Source organism: Toxorhynchites rutilus, chromosome 2, assembly GCF_029784135.1.
Source record: "Toxorhynchites rutilus septentrionalis strain SRP chromosome 2, ASM2978413v1, whole genome shotgun sequence".
NCBI classification, from domain to species: domain Eukaryota; kingdom Metazoa; phylum Arthropoda; class Insecta; order Diptera; family Culicidae; genus Toxorhynchites; species Toxorhynchites rutilus.
This window is the reverse complement of record NC_073745.1, coordinates 201481715-201499536: the sequence shown is the minus strand read 5'-3', so window position 1 is coordinate 201499536 and position 17822 is coordinate 201481715. Positions and strand designations below refer to the sequence as shown.

The following is a 17822-nucleotide window of genomic DNA, read 5'->3' as shown; positions in this document are numbered from 1 at the left end:
GGTTCATTTCCTTTGGCACGAAGGTGACCCCGTTGGCTTCGTACCACTCCAGCACGTCCTTTGAATAGTGGCACGAAGCGAGATCCGGCCAGAAGATGGTCGGGCCCTCGTGCTACTTCAATAGTGGTAGTAAGCGCTTCTGTAGGCACTCCTTAAGGTAAACCTGCCCGTTTACCGTGCCGGTCATCACGAAGGGGGGCGCTCCGCTTTCCACAAGAGCAGATCGCTTGCCACACCATGTACTTTTTGGCAAACTTGAATAGTTTCTGCTTGCGAATCTTTGCGGAATTGCGGAACGCTGAATTTGTCCTCTGCGGAGAAGAACAACAGGCCCGGCAGCTGACGAAAGTCCGCTTTGACGTAGGTTTCTTCGTCCATTACCAGGCAATGCGGCTTCGTCAGCATTTCGGTGTACAGCTTCCGGGCTCGCGTCTTCCCCACCATGTTTTGCCTTTCGTCGCGGTTAGGAGCCTTCTGAACCTTGTATGTACGCAGGCCCTCCCGCTGCTTGGTCCGCTGGACGAATGAACTTGACAAATTCAGCTTATTGGCGACATCCCGGACCGAACTTCTCGGATCACGTCTAAACTGCTTAACTACGCGCTTGTGATCTTTTTCACTGACGAAGCATCCATTTTTGCCGTTCTTCACCTTCCGGTCGATGGTTAGGTTCTCGAAGTATCGTTTTAGTACTCTGCTGACCGTGGATTGGACGATTTCCAGCATCTTACCGATGTCCCGATGTGACAACTCCAGATTCTCAAAATGAGTGTACAGGATTAATTCACGACGCTCTTATTCGTTCGACGACATTTTTCCAAATTTACGAAAAATTGACAGTGAAACATGGCCAACGTGATCTATACACTCTTATCTGATTATAAGCGAAAGCTGAAGATATAATTCCTAAAAATTAAATTTCTACAGCGTTTTTTCCGTGATGCGATTTGATGTGACACACCCTTTATTCAAGTTATATACACCTCGAAGAAGGTGTATGGATTCTAGTGACATAGGTCTAGTCTTATCACACAGGAATATCGAACGAAGACTTAAAATCTGTTAAATTTGCAAAATAATAACTCAAAAACGAAAAATAACACCTCTCTGATATCCGAATGGCTTCAATTTGATGTGTTGATCATCTAAATCGGTTCAGTGGTTCAAAAGATATGATTTTTTTAAAAAAGACATTTTTGGGGAAAAGTGGAAAAAACTGATTTTTCGGACCACCATGAAATGGAAATGGGCACCCCAATAAAAAAAATTAAAAAAAAACGCCTGCGATGCACTGCTGAAACGGAACGAACTCGACTCGTTTTTGAAAAAGATGGTGACTGGTGATGAAAAGTGGATCACGCACGACAACCTAAAGCGAAAAAAGTCGTGGTCGAAGCGCGGTGAGCCGGCCCAAACCATCGACAAGCCCGGATTGACGGCCAGGAAGGTTTTGCTGTGTGTTCGGTGGGATTGGAAGGAAATCATCCACTATGAGCTGCTCAACTATGGCCAGACCCTCAACTCGGTTCTCTACTGTGAGCAGCTTGACCGTTTGAAGCAGGCGATTGACCAGAAGTGGCCAGAAATGATCAATAGGAATGGTGTTGTTTTCCACCAGAACAACGCTCGGCCTCACACATCTTTGATGACCCGTTAGAAGCTACGGGAGCTCGGATGGCATGTCCTATTGCACTCACCGTATAGTCCGGACCTGGCTCCAAGTGATTATCATCTCTTCCGGTCCATGCAAAACGCTCTTAGTGATACTAAGTTGGCCTCAAAAGAGGCTTGCGAAAACTGGCTGTCTGAGTTTTTTGCAAATAAGGAGGGGGGGGGGGTGTTTATAAGGGGGGGATAATGAAGTTGCCTTCTAAATGACAACAAGTTTGCGAACAAAACAGCGCATATTTGACTTAAATTAGATAATTTTAAGTATGTTAAATAAAGCGTCAAATTTTGATCAGAAATACGACATTTCCTTTTCTCCAACCCAATATCAGGAAATTTATTCATGGTAAAATAGTTGAGTAAGGTTCAGTACTACGTGTTTGTAATAATCAAATAGCATGAAGTAAATATTTTCACTTATTAATTAATTTGCCTCCCTAAATAGATAGTGCCACTAGACATTTGGGTTTTCAGGTACGGCCCAGAATAAAGGGAAATATGTCACAATAATCACCATCCTCTGCCATCATCGCCATATATCACTGCAAATTAGCATTTAGATCTTGACAGTTATTCTCTAGACCAAAACTCTCTTTGACAAAGTTGTTACATATAATAAAGCGCTCATTTTCATGTTGCCAAAAATAAGGTGACCAACATTTTCGATGAAATGAAAAATCTAACTTTCTTATCTCTATAGATAGAGGTAAACATAGTTCGACAATGTTGTAGTCCCAGTTATTTGAGACATCTTTGTAGAACAAAATTTTTAACCGATATAGCGCCTTTTTTCTAAGTTGCCCTGGTGACCCTACCATTAAAAAAAACTGTTTTTTGCTCTAACTTTTGTATTTCAAATTCTACATACAAACTGTCTTCGAAAGTCTTTCAGAACATACTGATACAAACATTTTTCGACGCAGAACTTGTCAATATCTCAACTTCACTCAAAGTTATTGATATTTCTTCCAAAAAAAACGCTCTTCTCAATCGCTCGCCATTCTTTCTGGGGCAAACATAAACAAAGTTTATTGGCGGCATTTGAAAGAGCAGAGTTCACTCTACATAATGTGTGATTTTCAAAAACTTGTTATTTTTCGTATTTGAGTAAATTAAAATTCAAATCATGAGTTTTTGGGTGAAAAACCATCAATAACTTTGAGTAGTATTAGGATATTGACAAGTTCTGCACCGCAAAATGTTGGTAAGCTCTAAAAGTCGTACTAAGACAGCTTTGATGTAGAATTCGAAATATAAAAGTTAGAGCAAAAAAAACCCGCTTTTTCATGATCACCCTAATGCAACTTAGGAAAAAAGCGCTGAATCGATTATATTAAAAATTAGAAAAAAGCTTTATTGAACAAAGTTATTTAAAATAACTAGGGCTACAACATTGTCGAACTATGTTTATCTCTATCTATAAAGATAAGAAAGTTATTTTTTTTTATTTCATCGACAATTTTGTCACCCTGTTTTTGATAACATAAAAATGAGCGCTCTATCATATGTAACAACTTTGTCGAAGACAGTTTTTGTGTAAAGAATTAACATCTCCCACAAAGTTGTATTTTAACTAAGTTACATTAGGGTAACCATTAAAAAAACCGGTCATTTTACTTTAACTTTTATATTTAAAATTCTGCATCAAAATAGTCTTCGTACGACTTTTAGAGCTTATCAATACCAACATTTTGCGATGCAGAATTCGTCAATATCTCAATCCTGCTTCCTGCAATCCTGCAATCCTTCAAGCAATTCTGCAAAGTTATTGATGGGTTTGCACCCAAAAACTCATGATTTCAATTTTAATCTACTCAAATACAAAAAATAACATATCTTTGAAAATCACATATTATATAGAGTGAGGTTTTTTCTTTCCAATTCCGTCAACAAACATTTTTTATGTTTGCCCCAGAAAGAACGGCAAGCAATTGAAGAGAGCGTATTTTTTGGGAAGAAATATCAATAACTTTGAGTGAAGTTGAGATATTGACAAGTTCTGCATCGAAAAATATTTGTATCAGTATGTTCTAAAAGTCTTTCGAAGACAGTTTGTATGTAGAATTTGAAATATAAAAGTTAGAGAAAAAAACAGTTTTTTTTAATGGTGACCCCAACGTAACATAGGAAAAAGGAGCTTTATAGATAGAGATAGAAAAAAAAAATTGTTCTACAAAGATGTCTCAAATAACTGGTACTACAACATTGTCGAACTATGTTTACCTCTATCTATAAAGATATGAAAGTTAGATTTTTTATTTCATCGAAAATTTTGGTCACCCTTTTTTGGATAACATAAAAATGAGCGCTCTATTGTATGTAACAACTTTGTCGAAGACAGTTTTTGTCTAGAGAATAACTGTCAGGCTATAAATGCTAATTTCCACTTAAATGCATCTCCTGGACTATTATGCACTGGTGAAATGAACAAACAATATCCAACAACCAAAATAAACGGCTCTTTTGAGGGCCACCAAATTATTATCAAAGAGTTTAATGAAAAAAAATCAAACATATCCAAATGCACGTCAATTTTGTGGTCGTGTTTCGAACTCAACCCTCCTGTGACATTTTTTATTTTTTGAATGAATTAACTTCGCTACCCTTTTTCAATTCTTTTTTGTTGTTCTACTGTATTTATTTTTGATCTTTCATTGTGTAGTAAACAAAACAAAAAATCTTGTGAGTTATTGGAACGATGAACGAAAATTTGTCTTTGTGGTCTTACTGTTTTGTCCACCGCTGTATGGGATCAGTTTACTGCGCTCCCATTAATTCTTCTTTCTGTTTACTTGTTGTTTACTACCAGCACAACAATAATGTAGCATCCCCTTAAAAATATTTATTTCTCCCGTCGTACCACGACAAAGCTCCCCAGGGTTATAAATAGTCACAGATAAAATTGATCATCAACTTACCACACAAGCCGTTACTGTTTCCCAAACGGTTTTAGTAAATACTTCAATTTTGGGTGGAATTTTCGCAAACTATTCGCCGAATCCTGCGTATGAGTTGTTTTTGTTATTGCTGTTGCTGGCTGTTGTTGTTTTTGCTATGTTATGCTGACTCGTGCAAGAAAAAAAACAAAGAAACCGCTTCCGAATGCTCACCACTTCCAGCGAAACCCCGCGTTCTGGTACAAACACAAAATCGCTGCAACTTCGATCAGCGAGGCAAACGCAACGATGTTAACACACTTTTTTTATTCTACGTTTCGCGGTTTACCTTCACTCCGATTTACGATGAATTATTAATGGGGCCGATTATGGTGATTTTGTTTTGCCCTTTAAATTATATACTTCTCACTTTTCGGCAATAACAAATGAAGGAGTGGTCGTCGAGAATCGTGTGCAATTAATTTGTGGAGCTCAGAACATACGCTCACCACAAAACCATAACATACACACGCCTGAAAAGTGTGATCTCTCCGAAAGGGAAATTCGATTTCCCTCTCCGTTTGTTTGACAGGTCGTGACAAAGTGTAGATCAGATGATGTGTGACACTAGCTGCTGAATTGGTGCTCACAGTTTCGTGTTCGATGCGGCGAAAAATCGTCCGTCGATTGATTGACTGATTGTTTTGATGCACTTTCACCCGTACAGACTTTTCCGAGAAACGACACAGCGATGATGGAAAATCGCAACACTTTTTTCAACGATGACAACACAGTATGGAAGGTAACCACTCACGGCCGTGCTCATATGCACGCACGAGAAGGGAACACGGGCAGAACAATTAATTGCAATTAATTCATCGAAGTGGCATATCTCTATCTCTGCACATTTTTACGACCGGTCCTTAACGAATCTACGGTTGTTTCAAGAAATGTGTTGAAACGAGGCGGTAGTTTAGCATGGGAACCGCGTAGAGTGCCCCAGATTTAAACTTTTTGTCTCTGGGGATGACGGATGTACAGATTTAGACAAACACCGGTCGCACTGCTATGTTCAGGAGCGCCTATATGAACGAAAACTGCCGTCTGCTCCTTCAACGCCGCAAATATAGCTTACGTGAGCAGTTTGTGAGCTTACTTTACACTAGCACAAATCACGATCCTGACAGATTGGACCTCACAATCAACGCTGTTTTGTTTTGTTGGTGATGTGAGTGTCTATCTCAGTCAGATAAACACGGGACAAACTTTCGTTGATTGATCACCGGTAAGCACCGCCACCGGCTACTTGTACAGTCAAGCGCTTATTACGCAGCAAATATCCAACCAATATGTGAGCGGAGACCGAAAGGCCGGGTGTCTCGGTCTTTGTTTGTCTTTGTTGAGACAGCCGATCCAAGCGCGAAGCTTCGCGCGTTGTCGTTCAGGAGGTGGGTGGTGGGTGGCCGCAAAGCGATCGTAGCAATCACAACAATTTAGCTTCTACACACCACTCTCACAAAAAAAAATTTCTCTCCCGACTAGTTTTCCGAGAGATGTTGTACGTGACAAACCCCCGTATATGTTCGCCCCCAAAGTTCACAAAAAAACACACTTCACTCGTTTGCTTTCCACCGATTATCTCAATTTCACATGGCGCTGTGTATGTAGTGGTGTTTTTCCCTCGATGGTTGCTGCGTCTGTGTATTCGGGCAGATTTATGAACGCAGCCGGGCTGCTACGAGTCTCTCTTCTAGGGCAATGACGGAAGTCGTCACTGATGACCTCCTTGCCGATTGTAGGAATTATGGGCCGCGCTAACGAATCGAATTGATCTTCCTGAAACACAAAAGGACAGAGAAAGGGAAAACGGTCAATGAATTTTTATTACAATGTTATTAATTTAGGGGGGACACGTGTATCAACCAAACCTACACAAAGGTGTGCTTACGAGAGTGACCTTGGGATGTAAATGAAATGTCACGGACAGCGCCGTCCAATCGGGGGTGTCACATGGAACACACAAACACGGTGGAATTGATCGACTGGCAAGCCAACCGTTAATTGGCTTATTGTCGCTAATGTTTTCTACATTGACTCGCCAGTAAAAACCTTCCGTTTCCATTGTATAACGAAGCGTTGTTTCGATTGTAGTACATCACGTTTCTTTGTTCTCGAAGTACTCCGCTAATAAGATAAGTAGCGATAGGATGGTCTCAAAGGAATAATTGTAAAATGAGATATTAAAAAAAAACCCAAACAATCCACGAAGGTCTCAGAAACCCTAGCAGTAACTACACCGGGTACTCAAAATATGCAAATTTTTGGTTCACTTCATAGCGCTAATTTGAACTTTTTCTTGCTCCCAACAAACGCTAATGATATCTCGAAATTCCCGGAAGGCCGTCGGACTTGCATTTCCAGTGAGGATTTTAATTCAGGAAACCAGTTGATAATACAGGAAAGTCATTTCCTAAGCAAATGACACAAACATATCCAGAATCGGACATTTTGTAAAAGTTAGTTCAGTTGGAGAACTTGAATACATGATATTAAAGGGGTAGTTCAATTGTGATGCGTTTTAGCTTAGTTTACATTATGCGAAATAAAATTTAAACATTTTTTTTTTTTTTATAAATTCGTTTATTTTTACAGGCTCAGTTACATAAGTTTAAAGGAGCCGAAATCTTAAATATATTTTTAAAACTATATATATGAACAATTTTCTTAAATCTATGGTTAGTAATGTGGGAAACCGATTACTCGTGGTGGACTCGAGATTAAAAGGGTGACATTTTCTCAGGAAAAGGATGGGGTATAAGGAAATTATTACAATGTTGATAATCACACACACTCAATTCTTAAATCTATTCGTACATCAGTTGTGAATTTACATTTCATTCTTCTGTTTATAGCAAGCGGACCAATTACTCACAAAGGAAGAAATGGAGGGTATAAGGATATAAGGATAATCACACACGAACATCGATAGATTTAAGGAAAACATATATTTGGGACATGTAATCAAGGTCTAACCGAGCCAACACATCTCTCACCGGCACATTGGGCTGCCTTCCTCTAGCCCGAAGGGAGTTCTCTAAATTCGATCTGGCAACAAGATACACCTCACACGACCAAACAACGTGTTCGATGTCGTGGTAACCTCGGCCACAAACGCAGATATTGCTGCCGGCCAGAGTGAAACGAAAGAGTAGCGCGTCTAACGAACAGTGATTGGACATGAGTCGGGAGAAGGTGCGAATAAAGTCCCGACTCAAGTCCAGACTTTTGAACCATGGTTTGAGGCTAACCTTAGGGATAATCGAGTGAAGCCACCGGCCCAATTCATCTTCGTTCCATTTGCGTTGCCAGTTAGCGATGGTATTTTTACGGACTAAAGAGTAAAATTCATTGAAGGCGATTTGACGCTGATAAATATCGCCTTCAATCGCACCTACCTTTGCTAATGAGTCAGCCCTCTCATTACCCGGAATTGAGCAATGAGAAGGGACCCACACAAAGGTAATGACATAACAGCGTCTGGATAAAGCACTCAAAATTTTTCGTATTCTCTCAAGGAAGTACGGCGAGTGCTTTTCCGGCCTCACTGAACGGATAGCTTCGACAGAGCTAAGACTATCCGTTACAATGTAATAGTGTTCAACAGGTCGTGAGGCGACGCTGTCCAGCGCCCAATGAATTGCTGCCAATTCAGCAATATACACTGAGCAAGGATTCTGAAGACTGTGTGAGGTGCTAAAAAATTCGTTGAACACTCCAAATCCTGTGGACTCATTTATAGTGGACCCATCAGTAAAGTACATATTATCACAATTGATACCCCTATATTTTTCATCGAAGATCGTTGGAGCGATCCTCGATCGTTGGTAATCTGAATATCCATGGATATCTTGCTTCATGGACAGATCAAAATGCACAGAGGAATTGATGTAGTCAGGGAAACAAACACGGTTGGGAATATACGAAGAAGAATCAACCTGCATGGAGATGAATTCATGATATGAACTCATGAATCCGGAGTGAAAATTTAGCTCGATCAGCCGCTCAAAATTTCCGATCACCAATAGGTTCATGACCTTACACCGGATGAAGAACCGAAGAGATAATAAATTGAAGCGATCTTTTAGTGGGAGTACGCCTGCCAAAACCTCGAGACTCATGGTATGCGTTGAGGGCATACATCCCAACGCAATACGGAGACAAAGATACTGAATTCGCTCGAGTTTAATGAGGTGTGTTTTGGCAGCTGATTGAAAACAGAAACTGCCATACTCCATCACTGAGAGAATAGTTGTTCTATACAACATTATAAGATCTTCGGGATGGGCTCCCCACCAGGTGCCGGTAATTGTACGGAGAAAATTTATTCTTTGTTGGCATTTTTTACTCAGATACCTAATATGGGCCCCCCAAGTACATTTGGAGTCGAACCAGACCCCAAGATACTTGAATGACATAGCATGAGTGATCGGTTTACCCAAAAGTTGAAGCTTTGGTTTTGCTGGTCTATGCTTCCTAGAAAAAACCACCATCTCTGTTTTCTCCGTGGAGAATTCGATCCCTAGCCCAATGGCCCAGGTTGAAAAATTGTTCAAAGTATCTTGTAAGGGTTCTTGTAGGTCGGATTCTGTTGATCCTACGACAGAGACCACTCCATCATCTGCAAGTTGTCTTAGGCTGCAATTTTGTGTAAGGCAATTGTCGATGTCGCTTACATAGAAGTTGTACAAAAGGGGGCTTAAACATGAGCCCTGGGGGAGGCCCATGTAAGAGACCCGACTTACTGCCGAATCTCCGTGAGAAAAGTTCAAATGCTTCTCACAAAGCAAGTTATATAACATATTATTCAATAGAGGCGGCAGACCCCGAGAGTGTAATTTGTCTGTCAAAACCTCTATTGAAACAGAATCAAAGGCCCCCTTTATGTCCAAGAATACTGAAGCCATTTGTTTTTTTCCGGCGTAAGCCATTTGAATTTCTGAAGAAAGCAACGCAAGACAATCATTCGTCCCCTTGCCCCTGCGGAACCCATATTGTGTATCTGAGAGTAGGCCATTCGTTTCAACCCATCGATCAAGGCGAAACAAGATCATTTTCTCCAACAATTTCCGTATACAAGACAGCATTGCTATTGGGCGGTACGAATTGAAGTCGGACGCGGGTTTTCCGGGTTTTTGAATAGCTATAACTCGTACTTGTCTCCAATCATCTGGAACAATATTATTCTCCAGAAACCGATTGAATAAATTCAACAAGCGATGTTTCGCCACATCAGGGAGGTTTTTCAGCAAGTTGAACTTAATTCTATCCGATCCCGGAGCAGAATTGTTACATGAAAGCAGAGCAAGAGAGAATTCTACCATCGAAAACTCGGAATCAAGATCGCACCTATCTTGTGGTATGTCTCGAACAATTTTTTGCACAGAAGCGGAATCAGGACAAACCTTCCGTGCAAAATTCAAAATCCATCGATGTGAATATTCCTCGCTTTCATTGGATGAAGAGCGATTTCTCATGTTTCGAGCCACTTTCCATAATTTTTTCATTGACGTTTCTCGTGACAAACCTCCCACGAAATTTCGCCAATAAGCACGTTTTTTCCCTTTGATCAAGTTTTTAAATTGATTTTCAAGGTCCAAATACGTCTGAAAATTTTCAGGGGTTCCACGTTTCCGAAAAGCTTTGAATGCGTTCGATTTATCCTGATAAAGCTTGGAACATTGGCTATCCCACCATGGATTGGGAGGCCTTCGACGAATAGTGGAGCCTGGGATGGGTTTCGTTTGAGCGCGAACCGCGCTGTCATAGATCAAACGAGAAAGGAAGTTATACTCCTCCAATGGAGGTAAACCATCTCTGGAATTGATGGCTAGAGCAATCGCGTCCGCATATTTTTTCCAGTCAATGTGTCTTGTGAGGTCATATGCCATGTTTATAGATTCAGAAAAATTCGACCCAATGGTGATGGAAATTTTGATTGGCAAGTGATCACTACCGTTGGGGTCCTGGATTACATTCCACTTGCAATCTAACGATAGTGAATTCGAGCAAAGCGAGAGGTCAAGAGCACTTGGGTTAGCAGGAGGTTTAGGTACACGTGTTGTTTCCCCAGTGTTCAAAAGTGTCATATTGAAGCTGTTACAAAGATCATATATCAAGAGTGAACGATTGTCGTCGTACTGTTCCCCCCAGGCAGTTCCGTGAGAATTGAAGTCTCCCAAGATCAATCGTGGCTCAGGAAGGAGTGAGCACATGTCAACAAGTTGCTTGCGGCTAACCGCAGCTCTCGGAGGCCAATACAAGCTGACAATACAGAGGTCTTTTCCTCTGATGTTTGCATGACAAGCAACAGCTTCAATCCCTCCAATAGGTGGAAGGTCAATTCGAAAAAATGAGTGGCACTTATTGATCCCCAATAGCACCCCTCCGTATCTGTCATCACGGTCCAAACGTATAATATTAAAATCGTGGAAAGAGAGATCATCTCGCGAAGAAAGCCAAGTTTCGGACAGAGCAAAAACATCACAATTGAAGTTATGAATTAAAAATTTGAATGTATCCAATTTAGGGATAAGACTACGACAATTCCACTGTAAAACAGTGATATCTCCGACCTCTCTATTTGAATTAGACATCAAGAGAGATAATCATTGCAAGGAGGGGCCATGTTTGCATCAATTGTTGCAAAATTGTCTTTAATACTGGAAGCATTGATATGACAATGGTTCTGATGGAGTCGGAAACATTAAAGCATGTGAAGATTTGAGCCACAAGGTCAGTCAACTTTATAAATCCCGATTGGGAAGTTGAACTGGTCGGTAAAATAGGGACAGTTGGGGTTTTTGATGTCCCTTCGAGTGCTGGGTCGTTCGAAGGTGAATTATTCCCACGGAAGCCAGGAGGAACCTGATTTTGCTTGTCCGCTGCACTCGATTTTTTAGGCATGCTAACAGAGGGTATAACCGGAGGGGCTTGTCCTTGAACTTTGGGAGTGGTCACATTTTTGCGCCGGGGATTCCCTTGGAAGATGTACGGTGTGCCCTCGTTAGCTGTATCCGCTTCCATTTCGTCAACTGGCAGCGAAGCGAAGACATTGTTTGCGGTTAAAGGTTGTTGCTGTTGGGCCAATGGAGAAGCGCCCTTCAAAATTTCCGCAAAAGTGCGCTTCGAGCGTTCCTTTAAAGAGCGCTTCTGCTTCTCCCAGCGACTCTTGTAAGTTTCACAAGCCGAGAGCACGTGCGGATTTCCTCCGCAATATGGACACTTTTGCTCAATCGCACTGCAGGATTTGTCCACATGTTGCTCTCCGCAAGTGGCACAGCGCTCCTTGTTGGCGCAGTAAGCTGCTGTGTGACCAACTGACTTGCATTTCAGGCAAGTCATGGGCTTTGGCACGAAGAGTCGCAGCGGTAGCCTCAATTTGTCCACCATAACGTAGTCAGGGAGGGCGGAGCCAGCAAAAGTGACTCTAAACGAGTCGGACGGCGTAAATTTCGATTCTTTCCCTTCCTGGGAGACTTTGCCGAGTTGTCGGCATTCTAAGATTTTAACCTTAATCAAAGGCAGCTTTTTAAATCTGCCATCTCCTTCCATAATTGATTTGCACGTCAGACCCGTTTCGGTTATCACCCCCGAGATTTCTACGTCATGGGAAGGCACGTAGACACGATATTCCAGGGTAAACCTCTGGTCGACGACAATACCGTTTGCGTCTTTCCGATCAGCCACGACAACACGCAGTTTGGTCGGTCTAACCTTCGTAATTTCTGTCACGGAGGAGTATCTTGCCAGATCTTTCATGATCTGAATAACATTAAGTGCTTTTCCGTTCGGCTTAGGCCTGAAGAAAACAACCCACGGACCAGTTCCAGGTGCATCTTCAGGATAGACCTTGACACGTGGAGAGAAGACAACAGGAGGAGAAGGAGATGACGAGGATTGAAGGGGATCGGGGACAACAGGATGGGGAGGCGAAATCTGAGCTGGGGTAGGAGCGAGGGGGGTTGGAGAGGAGATATTTGCAGGTTTTTTAGAGGGGGGCTTGCTAGAGTTAGCAGACTCGTCCCCGGACGAAACATCCTCTGATGTAGGAACGCGTTTAAGTGTCTTCGCTGTTCCTTTATTTGTTTTTTCAACCAGAGGGGAGTCATCATCAGAGATCTCCATATCTGGAGATCCTCCCCCTCCTTCTGCCATTCCGTAATTGGTACCTCTAATCTAATATTTTGTTTTAATAATAATAATAATTAAAAATAAAAAAAAATAAAAAAAATAAAATCTTATATCTTATTTATTTCTATTCACCACAATGCACCCAGTGCTGATGAACTGGCAACCGCTGCTTGCTTCTCAATCGGAGCGCTTGAGCGCTCGGCACTATCACACACCACTAAGAAGTGATGCTCTCCTTCACACTGCTGTAAGTGAACAGCGAATCGCGCTGGTATTGTGTGCGTGCAACTGAGCACCCGACGTCCGACTTCGATTGCGATGGCGACAAATCGGCGAAAACTGAAAGCCGGCTGGCCTTGCCAGGCTTTGATGATTCTGCTTTTCTCACTAATTCCGAGTTCACACTGCGTTTTACGATATCTCGAACAGTTCGAAAACGCGCGAAAAAAGCACACCCGGGCGATAAAAAAAAAATAACAGCCAACGGTAACCGAAAACAATGCTTTAACGGAGACGCTCACAGCACATGACCGGTTACTCGAAGCTTATGCCGAAGAATGAAATTTAAACATTTAAACAGTACATATTTTAATCTTGATATCTTGTAGGTGTATTAGGCAACAATATCGAGAAGAAATAAAAATCGACTTTTCTTTGTTTTTTCAACAATATTCTGGTCTTACACAATTTTTTGCTAACCAACTTAACAGCGAATCTTAATAACCTTATCAACCAGCTTTCAGTTGGTCCCAAGAACGTTCCTATAGGACCTTCCCATACAGAGATATTTCAGTTTGAATGAAAAACTACCCCTTCGCTGCTGATGATGAATAATTCAATGAACAGTTTTAGAAACTCCAATAAATTCTGCATAAGGATAATTTGTTACTTTGACAAAAAAAATAATTTTTTGCATCGATTTAAATAAAAAGCCAAAAACTGAATTTTTGTAGTGCTTTGCAAAACCTACTGTAATTCGCAAATATCCCCGTAAGGTCTAATGTTTGTAGGGCTAGTGTATTCCCTAAACATCTGTGAATGTTTCAGATTGATACGCTCAGCCGTTTTTTCTTGCCGATTTTTCAAAGTTTGGAGTAAATTAGAGGAGCATTCGTATCAGAAGTACAAAATCCTACGCGACTCTGAGAACGAACGATTCGTAACTTTCGTCTTTATGAGTGCGTTTCTAACAGATAAAATCAAGATATAATCAATGAGCTTCACGAATTTCTCACATTCTAGATTTTTTGTTCATTTCAAAAAATATTTGCAGTTGGCACGAATTCTTTGTTCACCCGTTATATCTCACTAGCTGACTCGCCAAACTTCGTTCTGCCCAAAATGGATTTTTTTGTTATCAATACTTTCAAACATTCACGTTTTCCCGCTAAGCGAACGTTCATTGGTCCAAACGTAGATCTTTTGATTGATTGATCTTCTAATTGACCCTTTACAATTTCCTTTCACTATAAATTTCCTACTAATTCTACCAAAACTCGTCATTGTAATATAAAATTATTTTCGGATACAATTCTCGTTTAAGATTTTTCAATCACTTACAAATAACATGTTTCTCCCTTACATGAAATACATATTTGATACAGAAAATATACTAAAATTATGACATCTCAAATATGACAATTGCTTCTTCGAGTTTTGTGCTTACCCCTTTGCTTGATTAGTTCTCGGGATATGCAAAAATTTGTGTTTTTATGACAGCCTCCCCTTAAAGAGAGGAAAGGAGTGTCGAATCACCATAAAAACATGTCTTACCTCCTAAAACCTCTACATGCCAAATTTGGTTCCGTTTGCTTGCTTATGTAAATATAACTGTAACTGATGTCTGGTAAAAAGCACCATTGTTTGACGCATGTGTTTTCAAATAAATCATGCAGTGCAACAGGACATTATATTTTTTACATTTTTGTCATTGAAGCTGAAAACGCGGTACAAATTGACGAAAAGATACGACCACTAAAAATGGTCAAAAAAAACGTTACGTTTGGTCAGCCTAGTCATTGCCGTTTCCATTGATGCGTCCTTTTAAATGTTCGCGTCGTCGTACTCTTCCATTCGACATATATTGCGTTTTAATTGTCCTAGTCTGTATCTGGGGTATTTTCATTAATCCGTGGCTGCCGTTGCTGTTGTTATGTTTTCAAGGGCATCTTTGATACTTCCAGAGATTGGGCCTTTTTTTTTAAACCCTGATTTCCGGTGATTTTTCGGATTTCAAAAAACTCAAGTTTTAACGTTTGTGACACCTGTAAATGAAGCCCGAATGAGCTAATATTTTGCATAGGGTATATTAACGTGCAAATCATAACGTGCAGATTCTTTTGTATTGTTGCTCCAGGACTGGACTGTGCTTTTAGTGCAATTAATGAACTATTAATGAATTTGCCTGAAAATAGTATGTTTTAACATCTACTGTTCGGAATTTGAATCATGCATCGAAACTTGATTCACAGTACGAACACTACTTTAATACTTATTTTGATGAATATTTCTCCATCAATAATCACTTGTTCATTCATTTATAGTAGATTCTTACATTTAGCACTTTAAATGAAAACAGCAAACCAAATAGTGAAAACAACTACAAAAACTGAAAAATTGACGATGCTTGTTTTTAGGGAATCTGCAAGTGCAAACATTGGGCCTGATCACGAACGTCACTTCACGGTGAAAACGAAGTAAATTGTATACAACGTTATCACGGCTGCCACCGTGTGTATAGAATCCGCAGTTCATCCGTCGTGACAACTTTGGTGAACTCGGTGTTATTATGAATACCACGATACTGTCACGTCACGGGAAAAAAACAAGTATATTTGTCACTTGTGTTTTAGATGGTGAAAGCTAGTCACGCGGAATGGAGTAAGTTTAATTTCAGATTTATTTAGCTTTTTTGCTAACATTTTGAATCTTGTCTTGCTTTTTAAGAAAGAAAAGATAAACAAACAGCAAATTACCCGCTTGGTGGCATTTTTAGAACGAAATCCTGACGTATCCAGAGAACGTAAATTTGTTTATTTGGATTCGATAAATGCGCTTTGGGATGTAATTGAGGACTAAAAATGTAGCTCCCGTAGACCGATTGAAACATGGCAAAAGGTCTAATTTCGATTGTCCTGGATGAATAGAATTTTTGTTTCTAGTTTAAGGATTGGACTAACGGAGAGTTGCAACCCCATAAAATGGCAATGGAGGCCACTGGCCCAAAACGATCATTATGATTGATTATGTATAATATTGAGTTGTTGATATTTTGAATATAAAATAATAACTGTAATGTTTTTCCAACATTGCAGAGCTGGTTTTTGTAATTCAAACATTCGCAATTGGTGGACAAGACCAGAATTAGGACGATAGTTACATCGAATAAGGCCATTGATCATTTATTTTTACGTAATAGATATTTTCAACGATATTGTTTTGAAGACATACTTTGAATGAAGGAATATTTAAGTTTCAAATAAGGAAAAAAATGAATCTATCATTGCAAAGCTTTTAAATTCATAATTTTTAAATTATTCTCTAGTTCTTTTTCCATAATTTTGATATCCGTCTAAAGAAAATCTGAATCATATTCTGCTTTTGGCTCCCGTATATTAAATTAAACGAGAATGGAAAGGATAAAAGGATTAAACTTCAGAATCCCATATGGGAGTAGCTCAGATTATACTGATCATGAGATGGATAAATTCGGGTTTAGTCTGAGATATAGAATATATTATTATTCATCAAAATTGTAGAAACGGTTCTTAAAAAATTATTCTAACGTTGATCTATACTGAATACTCACTATTCAAACGAGTAAGACAGAGCTGAGTACAAGAGTATGCGAGATATCGATTATTGAACTCATGATAGTCATGCTTCATCTCTAGGGTAATTTATAGAAAGAGGAAATAAAATTACATTCCCATATGTTCAACAACTATATTATTCAAGAGCAACCAAGTATTCCTCCTCATGTTTGAACCAGCGTTTGATTCAGCAAACTAACGCACTAAGCAAATGATTCATGGAATGAGTCCGAATAGTTGGCATTGAAATACCTAATCATCGAGGTATAATCGCAAACTTGTCATTCTAAAACATACGTTCAATTAAATGGAATACTATCTCATAAACTTATCAATATTACCTACATAACGTTCAAACGTCCGAAATTATGCAACCGACATAACGTTCAAACACCCGAAATTATGCAACTGACATGTCTCTTATAAAAGGGAACGAACTCTTTCACTTCATGGAGTTTATTTTTACACGCAACTGTCCGTGACAATGATGATAGACACAAAAAGATTAAGTGAAGTGCAAGTGACGTGAGAGCGTTTGTGACACTGATGTCACATCAAATTGCATCACGGAAAAAACGCTGTAGAAATTTAATTTTTAGAAATTATATCTTCAGCTTTCGCTTATAATCAGATAAGAGTGTATAGATCACGTTGGCCATGCTTCACTGTCAATTTTTCGTAAATTTGGAAAAAATGTCGTCGAACGAAAAAGAGCGTCGTGAATTAATCCTGTGCACTCATTTCAAGAATCCGGAGTTGTCACATCGGGACATCGGTAAGATGTTGGGAATCGTCCAATCCACGGTCAGCAGAGTACTAAAACGATACTTCGAGAACCTAACCATCGACCGGAAGGTGAAGAACGGCAAAAATGGATGCTCCGTCAGTGAAAAAGATCACAAGCGCGTAGTTAAGCAGTTTAGACGTGATCCGAGAAGTTCGGTCCGGGATGTCGCCAATAAGCTGAATTTGTCGAATTCATTCGTCCAGCGGACCAAGCAGCGGGAGGGCCTGCGTACATACAAGGTTCAGAAGGCTCCTAACCGCGACGAAAGGCAAAACATGGTGGGGAAGACGCGAGCCCGGAAGCTGTACACCGAAATGCTGACGAAGCCGCATTGCCTGGTAATGGACGACGAAACCTACGTCAAAGCGGACTTTCGTCAGCTGCCGGGCCTGTTGTTCTTCTCCGCAGAGGACAAATTCAGCGTTCCGGAGGGGATTCGCAAGCAGAAACTATCCAAGTTTGCCAAAAATTACATGGTGTGGCAAGCGA

At 40.2% G+C, this 17822-nt stretch overlaps 2 protein-coding genes across 6 annotated transcripts in view; one reads left to right on the top strand and one right to left on the bottom strand.

Moving 5' to 3' along the window:
• Positions 1-17822, top strand: part of LOC129764163 (SH3 domain-containing protein Dlish) — an 89488-nt gene that overhangs the window by 18147 nt on the left and 53519 nt on the right. The window lies entirely within an intron of this gene.
• Positions 1-17822, bottom strand: part of LOC129764161 (protein FAM13A) — a 114578-nt gene that overhangs the window by 55084 nt on the left and 41672 nt on the right. For 4 of the 5 annotated variants that reach the window (XM_055762989.1, XM_055762988.1, XM_055762991.1 and 1 more), the window contains one exon: positions 4587-6380. The gene's annotated coding sequence lies outside the window, so the exon portion shown is untranslated. Of the gene's footprint in view, positions 1-4586; positions 6381-6476; positions 6575-17822 lie in introns of those variants that run through there. The other variant, XM_055762992.1, reaches the window with a different exon arrangement.